The sequence below is a fragment of the Muscardinus avellanarius genome (genome assembly GCF_963383645.1).
Source record: "Muscardinus avellanarius genome assembly, chromosome: 5".
NCBI lineage: Eukaryota > Metazoa > Chordata > Mammalia > Rodentia > Gliridae > Muscardinus > Muscardinus avellanarius.
In genome coordinates, this window is record NC_137790.1 from 54,369,584 (window position 1) to 54,383,556 (window position 13,973).

The window sequence follows — 13,973 nt, forward strand, 5'->3', positions numbered from 1 at the left end:
TTTATCATTTTTTACTATGAGATAAATATAGTTCAGCAATTTTGAAACCTCATAATTTTTACCAGGTGTTTCTATCGTAGTGAATAAAAGATTATTTTGACCATGTATGTAATATAAAAGCATTAGTTTCTGAGTAAAATAAAAAGTATTTCTTAGTGTCTAAGAGAATCAAATAAAATAGGAAGGAGTGGTTAGTATGTTTGATGTGGAATCAATTACATATGCAAAACAGAGAAACTTAAGTTGATCATGTGGGAGCGATTTTTCTTTTTCTGTGTCATATTGATTTAAGTTGCAAACAGAAAGGATCAGGAAAGAAGCCAACTTACTGCAATTGCTGTTTAAGCAAAACTTTCCATTGAGCTCACAGACCAAATTCAAGGACTGCATTATTCACACTGTGTCTTACATACACAGAATCCCAAAATGATTTATAAAGTTAAATAATACAATTACACAGTTAAATAACCACAAAGGGAGAAGAAAATTAAGAGAGCTCTAGGCAAGAGAGAAGAGTCTTTCAAGAACTATATTAAAAGAAGAAGAGATAGCGCCAATGAGGCAGAGAAATGCAAGAAGTTTCTTCCAGATGCCAAGAGCTATAAAAGGAAAGGCTTTTGATCCTATCTCACAGAAAAGCACCAAGGAAGGGAGGCAAAATTAATGTCAGAGAGCTGAGGGAATGGGATGGAATGGAGTCAGATATTCCTTAAAACATATTTCCTAACTATGAGCTGATGTAAAAATTTAAAGGAGTTTGAGTATTAAAAAAAAATCTCCACATACAAAAGTAACCTAAAATATGTACTTGATTTCAAAATCCCTATTATGCAGCTATACTGTGAGGATGCATTTGCTTTATATACAGGAAGAGACCACCAGTACTGGAGTGTAAGCAAGATTTTTTCCTTCTGCCCTCTGAACACAGTATTTGATGTGTTAGAAATAAATCTGTTATATAAACTTTATACTTTTATGATAACAGCAAATTCTTATTCTTTTATGATAAAGTTATAACATCATCTCTGCCTCCAGGGAAATTGCAATATATGTGATTTATCGATTTGGTTAAACTTTTTATTTGATATCCTTACCTCCCATACCAATTCTATCAACAACTTATGCTTTTTTTTTTTTTTTTTTTTTTTTGGTTCTGAAGGTTGAACCAAGAGGCATTCTATCTCTGAGTTACACACCCAGCCCTATATATTTTTTGTGGTATTGGAAATTAAATCTAGCCGCATTTTACCTCCAAGCTATACTCCCAGCCCTCTTTTTATTTATTTATTTATTTATTTATTTATTTATTTATTTATTTAAATGGATCTTGCTAAGTTTCTGAGGTTAGCCTCAAACTTGTGATCTTCCTGTCTCACCCTCCCAAAAAACTAGGATTACAAGCATGTACCACCATACTCCTCTCAACTCACACAGTTTCTTTACTTACAATTTTTACATGGATCCTGTTCTCTCTTTTTTTGTTGTTTTTTTGTTTTTTTTGTGTTTTTTTTGTTTGTTTTTGGTGGTACTGGGGTTCCTGAAGCCCTTCTACCTCCGGGCTATACTCCCAGACCTATTTTTATATTTTTATTTGGAAACAGGGTCTCCCAAGCGTGGGGATTACAAGCGTGTGCCACCACGCCCGGCGAGCCTGTTTTCTTAAGTCCCAATTATACTCCTTTGAATGAGAAAATGGGGCATAATACAAAAATGTTCCTTCTGAGCCCTTTTATTTTTAATGTTTGATGTATATAATATTTTAATACATGACATTTTGCTGAAATAGATCATGATGTAGTATAGGTGAGAAGAACATGGAGATGGTTGCACAAAGATATTTAAATTATATTGTATATAAATACACACACGAAGTTCTTAGTGGTAGAGATCGCAATATCTGGAAAAGAAAAAATGACTTGTATTTAAAATAACTTTGAAGGCACAATTTTCTTGGAGGGGGCACTGGAAATTGAACTCAGGCATGTTGTGTCTCTGAACTATGTCTCCAGACCTATTTATTTATTTATTAAATGGGACTGTATCTGAGGGTCTTGCTAAGTTGCTGAGGCTGTCATTGAAGCTATGATTCTCCTGTCTCAGCCTCCCAAGTACTTGGATTACAGATGTACACCACCACCACAACTGTTTTATGACACCATTTATCTTAATCCTACTGAGCTCTGTTAGAGTCTTTAAGTATAGGACACACAGCCTAAGGCTGTCACAGTAGTGAGCCGAATGAAAAAGAAGGGTTAAGTAGAACAAATAAGACTGAGAGCAAAATAAATTTAACAAATCATGAAATGAAACAGCTCCTATAACATAAAATTTTGTCTTTAATTTTACTTCTGCTTTTTCAGAAAGGAAGGAATATTCATATGAGAAATTTTTCCTTTTATGTCTCTCTACCTACCAAGATTGACCCTTGTGAAAAATTTCTGAAGCCTCAAACGTACTACTTCCAATAAATTATAGTACAAAGCTCATGATTTTAGTCACTTTGGAATGATTTCTTTCACCTCAGTTTGTCGTTCTTTTTGATTCCATATGATATTTTCTAAAGTCATCATGGAGGACAGTCTGCAGTGAGCCGGGCGTGGTGGCGCACGCTTGTAATCCCCGCGCTTGGGAGTCTGAGACAGGAGGATCGCACAGGTTCGAAGCCAGCCTCAGCTACTTACTGAGGCTTTCAGCAACTTAGTGAGACCCTGTTTCCAAATAAAATATATAAAAGGTCTGGGAGTATAGCCTGGAGGTAGAAAGCCTCTGGGTTCCACCCCCAGTACCACCAAAATAAATAAATAAATAAATGAATAAATAAATAAATAAATATAAAAATGTTGCAGTGAGAACAAGATAGTGATGGATACAAAGAGCCAGGAGTCACTATCATTGAAAATTGCTTTAGTCAGTGAGGTTAAGTAAAAACATATGTTGATAAGTCATATTTTTCAGTAAAGCACATTCTTTTGGCTTAATTTGTTATATGAGCCAAAGTTCTTCCTCCCACTGTTTCTGTCTAAATACAATATTACTTTCTCTCTTTAATTATCTTAACAGCAGCCCTGTAAATAAATGCTATAGCTTAATTGTACTTATTTGTGAGCTCTCTGTTTTTGTGTGGTTCTAAATGATTACCTTTTCCAATTATTTCTGTGAAGCTGCTGCTCATAAAAATAAAAGTCAGTGACTACAGTAGGGAAGAGGTGAAGAGTGCATGAAGAAAAGCATAGAATTGCATTGTAAGAAGAATCAGAGAACTTTAGCTAGCAAGTTAGTTTACCTGCCAGATTAGCCTCACGGAGGCAGAAGTCCAAGTGACTGACTTGGCAAAACAGTCATTAATAAATGACATACAAGAACTTCAGAGTAGTGGATATTATGATGTACTACCCAGATCTGCCTTCCACAACTGAGGCAAATTATTCTCCAGCTGCAGGGCGCATTGGCTGCTAGGAGGTAGCCACTGAGACTTCTCTAGAAATTGCCCTTGGTATAAGAACGCTGTCTCACCTGGGATTGCATCTCTTTTCTGAATCAGTTCCCATCAAATGACTGACTAGTTTATGTGATTTCCCTCCCTGACCTCAATTTGAAACATCTTTAAATGTTCACACTAGCTCTCCGTGAGCTAAAACCTTTGTTGTAATTACATTACAGTTCGACTTCTCTCGTTACACAATCCTGCTTCTCTCATTACCCTCTGGAAATTGACCCAAAAGCACTCTCCAATAAATATCCTGCCTACACATTTCAACCTCAGTGTTTGTTTCCTAGCAAATCAAGTCTATGGCACAAAGTTAGACCAATGTAACATCTGTCCAATTGCCAACTCTAAAACTTAATGCTATTCTAAAATGTGGGAATTCTTAACCAATTTCTAAAGATCAAGAGATTAAAGATTATAATCTGAGAAATTTAAATTTCTTGTCAATTATTCTCAGCATTAAACTGAGAATTAAAGTTTTTAATTGCTAAAACTTAGACAAAGTTTAGTTTTAGAATCAAATCACTCAAGTTAGGAAGATATTTATTGAATTCCACTCTATGCCTCGCCTTATGCAAATAATTAAAAATGGTAAGACAGATATGACATAAATTTTGCCATCAAGAATCAAATATTTAATCAAGTATTTATAATAGAATGTAGAAATGAATAAACAGAGGCATTTACTAGATTAAAAAATAATGTAATAGAGGTAACCTTCTTTGTTGAATCCAAGAAATAGTAGTTTTCTATTGTCATATGGTAGAAGATATATTAGCCATTGGTTTTAAAAATTAGTAGATTTCACAAGAAGGAAAAGGAAAAATGGGAAGTGCAATTCCGGCAAGTGTAACATCATGTGCAATTCAAGGTAGTGAATCCAAGGTTAATAGTTTTCTGATATTATATAGTAGAAAATATATTAGCTATTGTCTGTAAAATTTAGTAATGAGTTCACAAAAGGAAAAGTAAAGGATGAAAGGGATAATTCTGGCAAGTATAATTTGTGCAAAGTCATAGAGGCAGTACATTCTGATTCAGGAAACTTGAGTAGTGATTCAAAGTGGCTCTCATCCAGGGCATGTTGTGAAAGAGAGGCAAGACGGAGATGGGGCCAGACTGAACAATGAATATTCTTTGCTGTAGAAAGAAATGCACATATTTTCTGTAATAACATATCATCTGTCATTTAGAATAAAAGAATTCTGGAAAATATAAGAATGGAGTATAGAGAGGAAGCAAGACTAGGAATAAAAGGGGAAATTAGAAGGATGTAGCCATAATACAGATGAGAAAGGATGAGTAGTGAGAGTTGTGATAAAGAAGCCTGTACAAAAAAAAGTAGAGAAGGTACAAACAAAAGGACACAATGACCAAGTCCTTTCTCATGCAAGCCTCCTCTACTGATACACAAGAAAGCCTACTCAAGCTTCTAGTGACCAGTAGAACCCATCTTGCCCCAAGATATATCCCAAGTGGCCACTCCATAGTGAAGCTGCAGTAATGTCTTCAGGAACATGCTATATATTCTAATAAATTAATTAATGATAGATTTTAATATTTCCGTTTTTAATATATCACACGGATCACTATAGGTTAGCTAAGCGCATCTTAATGGAATGGACTACCAAATGCCCCTCTCTCAGTTTTCCTATGCTTAAAGCCCTCTCCATTCTGATGTACATATCTCTTTTTCCATCACTGAAAATTGGAATACAAGTTGCAGCATAAAAAATTCTAACTATATGTAAACTGCACTTTTCAGTATCTCTTTTCTAGTTTAGAAAAAAATACAGTTTTGCTGCCACATTCATTTAATTTTATATAGACATACTCATTGAGGCCAAAGCAAATGTTGCTCTTGGAGTTATTTTATAACTTTTTCTTATAAATGTAACAAAAATGCATATGATTATCAGCATTGAACATTTTTATGTAAATTTCTGTAATCCTTGTGGGGTAAAAACTATAGCTACCAGTAAGTATTCTTGGGGCAAACAAAAAAAAATATGAGATGAAGGGTTTTTTAAGCACTCTCTGTTGATGTAATTTTGTGTATTTAGCACTTCACTTAAAAGTGATGATATAGAAATCAAACATAACTCGATGACAAATCATAAGTGAAAGGAGAGAGCTTAAAGTTTTAAAAAATGAAAGAATTCTGAGATGTACAAATTTATACTAAAATTTTTAAAGAAGGCTATTAAGTTCTTTACATACATCTATCAAAATTTATGAAAAATTCAACAGGAAAAGTAATATTTCTCAGGATTAAATAAATTAACAGCATTTGTAAAAAGACCAAGATGGTAATTCAGGCAGGTCATATGCATTCAATATTTCAATTTAGTACATTTCCAATACTTAATCCATAAGAAACCATGATTTTAGAGAATGAGACTATAATATGGTATACTGATACAGATCACAATAGCCAGTTTTAGTTATTTAATTTTATTCAACTTTAATAGAATTTTAAAGAAATTTTCCAATAACCCATCCAACCCCACTTTTATAAAATTAGAATATGTATTTCAACTTTTATAGATTTGTCCCTAATTGTTCTCATCAAAATGGTTCCCTCTGAAGAGCAGGAGGGAAGCACTGGGTTGTTCATCTCTGACCACAGAAAGGATTTTTCTTCCAGTTCCAAGAATTAGCTCTTCAGAGAGAAGCCACTTAGAGGGTTGACTTCAAATCTTTTTTGGTAAAATCTCTTATAAATAGATTTGACTCAATATTGCTGAGATTTAGGCTTTCTACTTGTTTCCCCAACAATTCTGGTTACTTAGAGGCATTGAGACCAAATTCTCAAAAGCTCTCAAGTTGCAGAATCTCCAAAGACAAGTAGAGGAGGTAGATGGAGGCAGGCCTGCTGAAGGCTGCTTTCAGACTGCACAAGAAAAGGCAACAATTGATACAAGGAGACACAGATCTGAGCCCCATCAAACTCTGGAGAGTCAGTTTCTCTCATATTCTCTCGCTCTCACTATGTGTGGTATATACACACATACATACACATACACAGACTGATAAATATATTACATTACTTATAGACAGTATTACAAATAGCAGTTATTATACATGGTCTATATTATATTATGATTATATATACACATATATGGACTGATATATATCACATTTTTATATATATTATATATACCACATATTCTATAAATCTCATTAGCTAGATGATAGAGGAATACACTGGTAAAGTTCTGGTATTATAAACTCATTTGTAACAAAACATATATAAGCTACTATAGAGATTCTTCATTGAGATAAGCAGAGAACAAAGACAATAAGTAAGAAAAAAGATTGATACATTCATAAAAGAATGGCAGTCACACTGAGGACTTACAAATACTTTTATTTAATGATGCAAGGGTAACAAGATTTAGCCAGGTGCTGGGATACATGCCTATAATCACAGTACTTGGGAGGCTGAGACAGGAGAATCAGTTCTGAGGACACTGTGTAATACCTTAGAAAGACCTGTTCTAAAAATAAAAAGTAAGAAGGACGGTGGTATATCTCAGAGGTAGAATGCCTCAGTTTTTTATCAGCACCTCAATACATACACAGAAAAGACTGATAATATTTTCAAGAGTTTACAGCACTATTTTCTGACTGTTCAACAAATATCAACAATTACTTTTTTTTTACTGGAGTTACATATAAAATGCTTTCAAATAATAAAGTAAGGTCCAGAAACATACTTATTGAAGTTATTAATTAATCACTTTTTATGATATATCTATTCTAAATTAATTATTCCATATCTAAGAGCAAGCACAAATTTTCAATAACTCTATTTAGAATTAGAAGTTAATAACAGGACTAGCATTAACATTGCTTTTTCTGTGTGTGTATGTGGTACTGGGGTTGAAACCCAGGGGCTTTTCTACCTCCTGGCTCTACTCCCAGACCTATCTTTTTTTGTACTTTATTTGGAAACAGGGTCTTACTATGTTACTGAGAGCCTCACTAAGTAGCTGAGGCTGGCTTCGAACCTGTCCAATCCTCCTGTCTCAGCCTCTCAAGTGCTGGGATTACAAGCATGTGCCATTACACACAGCTAACATTGCTTTCATTATATGTGATATTTATAAAATTTTAGAGCACAAAACTATTATAAATAATGACATACTTGAAAATAGTAATAGAAACTACATATTTAGGATTGGATATATTTTAAATTGAGCATTTTAATAATTTATAATATAAGCATTAATTTTTTCATTTTCTTAAAGAGAGCTCTGATTGAGAACTACTCTAGATAAGTTGATCAGGGATGGGGAGTAAATATTTAGGTTAAAAAGCATGTTGGTATATCCGATTTATTTATTGCTATATCAAAATAAAATAATAGTCTAGGACTTAATGAATGATTCTTTTGCTTCTGAAATTACAACTAATTTTAAAGAGATTAAAATAGGCAAGGAAATTATTTTTTCTTGCCAACAAAATTCTTATGAAGATAAGAATAACTTTAAAAGTTTTAAATTTTGATTAAAAACATAGATGTGTTATAAAATGTTAGAAAAGCAAATGTATATAGATACATGAATGCTAGTTTAAGGAATTTAAAATGAAAGCTAAAACTGCAGTCAATGGAGCATTTTTGGATTAGCTATTTGGAAGTAGTTTTAGGTTATGAATTAAAAATATATGATTTAAAGTAGAAGTTCTCATAGTGGATTTGGAGATCCTTGAAACTCCATTAGGGAGATAATGATTTTCTAAATATTTTCATAATAATACTATCTTTACAGATGGTGTGAAAACAATGGTAGGGAAAAATGCAATTTAGCATACTCAAGGAAATAGCAACAGACTATAGCAATCATTGTGTTTTTCATTGCTACATGCTCATAGGAAAAAAAGCCAGTTTCATTAATAATATACTTGATGAAGCAGGAAAATTACTTATATTAAATCCTAACCATTGAGTACATTTTTTAAAATATCTCATGTGACAAAATATTTAGTAAACATAAATCCTGTCTGCTTCACACTTCAATATAATATTCATTTTGTGTTGCAAGTTATATTAGTTGTTTTTTCATGTATCACAGTTTTGCTTTAAAAATTAAAGACAAAGTGGTAATTGAGGAGACATGGCCTCAGAGATGAAATGAGTACACCACCCCAACTAAGCAAGTTTATGTTGCTAGCAATGAACTCTCAAATGAAATTAGAATTTTCTAAAACTTGCCTTGACCACACTGAGCTTAGCAGCTTCTGAAAACAAATCCACAGATTTGATTTTAGTGATATTAACAAAAATTTTCTGCTACTATATCATGAAAGAAGTCAACATTTTTAAGAGCTACATGGGCCGGGCGTGGTGGCTCACGCTTGTAATCCCCGCGCTTGGGAGGTGGAGACAGGAGGATCACACAGGTTTGAAGCCAGCCTCTCTGGCTTAAGAGACCATGTTTCCAAATAAAAATATAAAAAATAGATCTGGGCATGTAGCCCAGAGGTAGAAGGGCTTCCAGGAACCCCAGTACCACCACCAAAAAAAAAAAAAGAAAAAAAAAAGCTACATGTCCCTTATAGAACAATATTTTTGAAATGACTAATTTACAATTGTACAAGATCATGAATGGGAAAAAGACCTATTCATAAAATGCAATAGAACCTGGGTGGCTTTGTAGAAATATGCTTTGTACAATCACTATAATGTTAAATGAAAAAAGTACAGATCAAAATTTTAATATATAGTAGCAACTCACTAACTATATAGACACAATTCTTTTAAATGTCTCTTTTTTTATCTTGACAGTGACAGTGCGCTTTATTAGTAGAGGGCACTGGGGTCACATATCAGAAAGAAGGGATCACATCTGCTATTTCTGGCCTTACTCTAGTGGGTCAGTGGTATGAGAGGTGAGGATCTGCCATGGAGTCCTCCTCTTGTCAGCCCCCAGAACACACAGTTCCTCTGCAACTTTGCAGTGGTCAACCTAGCAACAGCATCCACGGCCCTCTATACAGGGAAAACCAGGGCCTTTGTTTCTGTGTGTGAATTATTTTGCAGGATTCCTAGTAGCTCTTCTGTGCCTTACATGGTTTTATCTCTGGGCCTACTATGTCGTTACGGACTCTGCTATTCACCTTTACTTGGGGGCCCTCACCTCTTGCCTTCTCACACCACCAGGTACTGATTGCCTCACTTTGTCCTCCAAAGTTTTTTATTTATTTATTTTGATTTTTTCCTGTTTGTCCAGGTACAACAGGCCAGTTTGAGTTGAGAAAATACCTAAGTTTTTCTGCTATTTAGTGCATTAAAACGTATCTTTTTGACCATGGATGTCACCCATCTATAGAGAGGTCCTTGGGCACACTCTTGCAGTGTTAGGGTATTATAAAAACACCTTTCTTACATCCTGCATTTACTTATTTTTTCATAGTTTAATTAAAAAAAAACCTTTACTTCTTTGTCTTTTGATTAGATGTACAATTATATCTTGGCACATAAATGTATAAACACATGTCCAACACATATTCACAAGTCATTGTTAACAAAAATTGTTAGCCGAGTGTGGTGGTGCATGCTTCTAATTCCAGCATTCAGGAGGTGGAGATGGGAGGATTGTGGTTTTCCAACAGCCTCAGCTACTTCGGAAGGCCCTTCGCAACTGGTGAGACCCTGTTTCAAATGGAAGGGTAGGAGAAAATAGTTGAGGTTGATTAATGGAGAAGCTATATCCAAACATGTGTAAAAGTATGAATGTAGTATGGTTAACCTGAATACTCATTGTTGGGAGGAGGGAGGGGAAGTTGCGGGGAGAGGGCACCAAGCACAGTTTGAATGTATGCCATTTTCAATATGATCCACATAAAAATAAAAATAAATAAATAAAATATCAATGAAAGACTGACAAAAGCTATAAAAACTAAATAAAAAGACTAAAACTAGGCCTGGGGGTGTAGCTCAGAGGTAGAATGACCCTGGGGTCCATCCCCTGTACCACAAGAAGAAAAAAAGAAAGAAAGAGAGAAAGAAAGAAAGAAAGAAAGAAAGAAAGAAAGAAAGAAAGAAAGAAAGAAAGAAAGAAAGAATTGTTACCAGCTGGGCATGGCGGCTCAGCTTGTAATCTCAGTATTTGGGAGGCTGAGACAGGAGGATCACACAGGTTCGAAGGCAGCCTCAGCTACTTAGTGAGGCTCTCAGTAACTTAGTGAGACCCTGTTTCCAAATAAAATATAAAATAGGTATGGTAGTGTAGCCCAGGTGTGGAAGGTCCATCCCCAGTGCCACAAAAAAGTTATCCATAATTAAATAACTTTGATAAGCACATTTTATGTCACATATTTATGAGAGAAATTTTTAGTTATTTTTTAACATGTTAAAGCCTACATAAGGAGAGCAGTGGGCCCTGTTGAAGTTATATATCACAAAACCAATTTGTAGATTGTAGATTGTGTGATCAGTGTGAGGTCGGAATTGATCTAGGAATAGTGACCTACACCAAAATGTCTGAAGAGCTTAGGTTACTAATATTTGTTAAGGTAGAGAGGCAGAAAGAGAGAGCATCACATATATTAAAAAGGATCTAAAGTGAAAGAATAATTTTTAATTTGGAATACTCAGTTGATTAACAGGACTTTTTGTTTATATCTGTCAAGTAGCAATGTCATAAATATGCACAGTATACTGTGACCTAGAAATTGAGAATACCCTCACAGTCTACATTACACTCTCAGGTGCTTTAATTCTGATTACAATTGGTTAGTGGTTAATTTAATAAAATTATATGAAAGTTTATTCACTTATAAAATTTTTTTATCAAAAATTTAAAATATGTCAGATATCCTCTGAGTTGGACTAGTTTAAGCTCTTTTTGATTTAATGTAATGAAAGTAGAAATGCAATATAAGTATAAGATATGTACAATTTTAAAGAAAAAAGTTGTATAAATATCTTGACTAACAATCATGTTGAAAATGATCAAAAGACATGTTATTGTTATCAAATAGATATATGAAATATATAGATGGAAATTTTTAGATCTTAATCATTTACTCTAATTTCCATCACGAGACAGAATGGGGTAAAATGTAAATTTATCATTAGAAAATGATTTAGGCAACAGTTATACAAAATAGAAAAGTTAAAATGACAATGTTCTGTTCTTGTAATATCTTATTACAAAGTCCAATATCACTTTCCTTGAAAAGAAGTGAACACATTGATTTCCTCAAGTGTTTCATTTACTTATACCACAAAAAATTGTGTATTAATAGAGAGGTGGTATGTGTGAAGGAGTGTGTGTGTGTGTGTGTGTGTGTGTGTGTGTGTGTGTGTGTGTGTAAACAAAGAAGTATGACTGTATGGATATGTATTTGAATACAGTGTTCATTTTGAAAGCTAATTATACACATGCTACATATGCAGTTATTAAAAGACTATGTAAACCTTCTAGAGACCACAGTACAAAGCAGAGAATTTATGTCAAAGGTTTTATAAAAACATATGGCAATATATATGTGAATGGTGTTTTGTTGAAACAATACAGGAGGAAAAGAATAAGAATTCAGAAGTTCCTTGTCATTTTCTATAAATTTTGAAGAAGTTCTCAGAAATAAATTTGATTTTATCAAAGAAAAAAGGAGGTGATGGTTAGTTTTGGTTAGATAGGATAGGCTGATGAACTTTGACATGACAGAATATGAAAAATGGTAAACCAACTCAAAGAAAGAGAAAGAATAATAATTCCTTTTTTCTTCAACGTCTTAGGTTCTTCCTATTCAGATCAGAATCTCTGCTTCAAAGCAACATTACACATCCCAAAATGCTTAAGATGAGAGACAGCAAGGCATGATGGAGCATGCCTATAATCTCTGTATTTAGGAGGTTGAGATAGGAGGATCACAATTTCCTGGCCAGCCCCAGTAACTTAATACGACTCTGTTAAAAAATAAAATACATTTTGGGATGTAGCTAAGAGGTAAAACCCCCCTAGGTTCAGTACCCATTTCCAAAAAAAAAAAAAAAAAAAAAAAAGGAGAAATGATGGGCTTAAATGTACAACAATTTGAATAATATTTAAATATTTAAAAGTGCTCTAAATAGTAAGGCAGACTATTACCAAAACTGCAAAAGGTTTTTAATTGAAGTCTAAAACTTTCAAGCATTCCAAAGAGAGTGACTACTGTAACTCATGAAGCAGAGGAAAATAAAGCAAAAGAAAAAATAAATAAATAAAATCAACCTCAATATAAATATTGAAAATCTAGATGAAGAAGAAGATTCTATAGATGAGCAAATAAGGTGACCTAACTGAGGAAATAGGAAGGGGGAAGAGGGAAACTCTCTAAAGCACATGATGTACTTAAACAAACATATCAAAGTCAATCACTAAGCCAAGCATGGGAAGAATGAGGGGGAATGATTGGGGTGGAAACTGGGTAAGGGCTAAATGGGTGATGTGTGCATGTATGTCTCCATCATCTTTTATCCCATTAAGATGTGTGAATATAACTCACCAATAAAAACAATAAAAAATAAAATAAATATTGAAAATCTTAGAATAGGAGAAACACCACAAACAAAGCATTTTGGTTTTGATATGTTGTCTATTGGTTTCATTAATTAAGTATACTGTCAACATTGAATTATGATTGCATTATAAGTGCTAAAGCGTTACATTATGAGAATAGAGTAGATAAAGAAGCCATTTCTCATGAGCATTTTATGTATTGTTCTAAATATTTTTTTTTTTTTTTTTGGTGGTACTAGGGGTGGAACCCAGGGGCTTTTTACCTCCAGGCTATACTCCCAGAACTATTTTATATTTTATTGAAAACAGGGTCTCATTAGGCTGCTGAGCGCCTCACTAAGTAGCTGAGGCTGGTTTCGAACCTGTGAGATCCTCCTGTCTCAGCTTCCAAAGGGCGGGGATTACAATCGTGCACCACCATGCCCGGCTTGTCCTAAATATTTTTAAAAAATAATTTTTTAATTTAAAAAAGAAAAAAAAATTATTTGCTCTGTGCTTTTGGTTCGCACACTTAAAATGTTTGACTTTTTTGTTATTTATTGGTGATTTATAGTCTTACATCATAATGTAATCTATAGCGATAGACACAAACATGCACATAGCGCTTAATGTTTTTATTGTTCTTTTTAAATCTTAAATATTCTGGACTATAAATTCTCTTCTACAACTTTTAGAAGGTAGAATAATTATTGAAGATTCATTTAGAGTTTTAATAAATTACAAATGGAATATTATCTCGATGTTTATAGCCTTCATAGAGTAACATTGGCCTTGAACAAATTATGTGTAATTATGCCACGGTGCACATTCATTATGTTTAGAATAATTATTCAGTGTTCATAGAGTTAGAATTTTACATTCATTCTTAGTTTTGGAAAAAAGTTCATTTAGCATGATAATTTACTTGATTTATTTAGGTAAGTACAGTAGTTTTAAAATTAAAATGATAAACCTACTTTGGAAAATGAAGATCA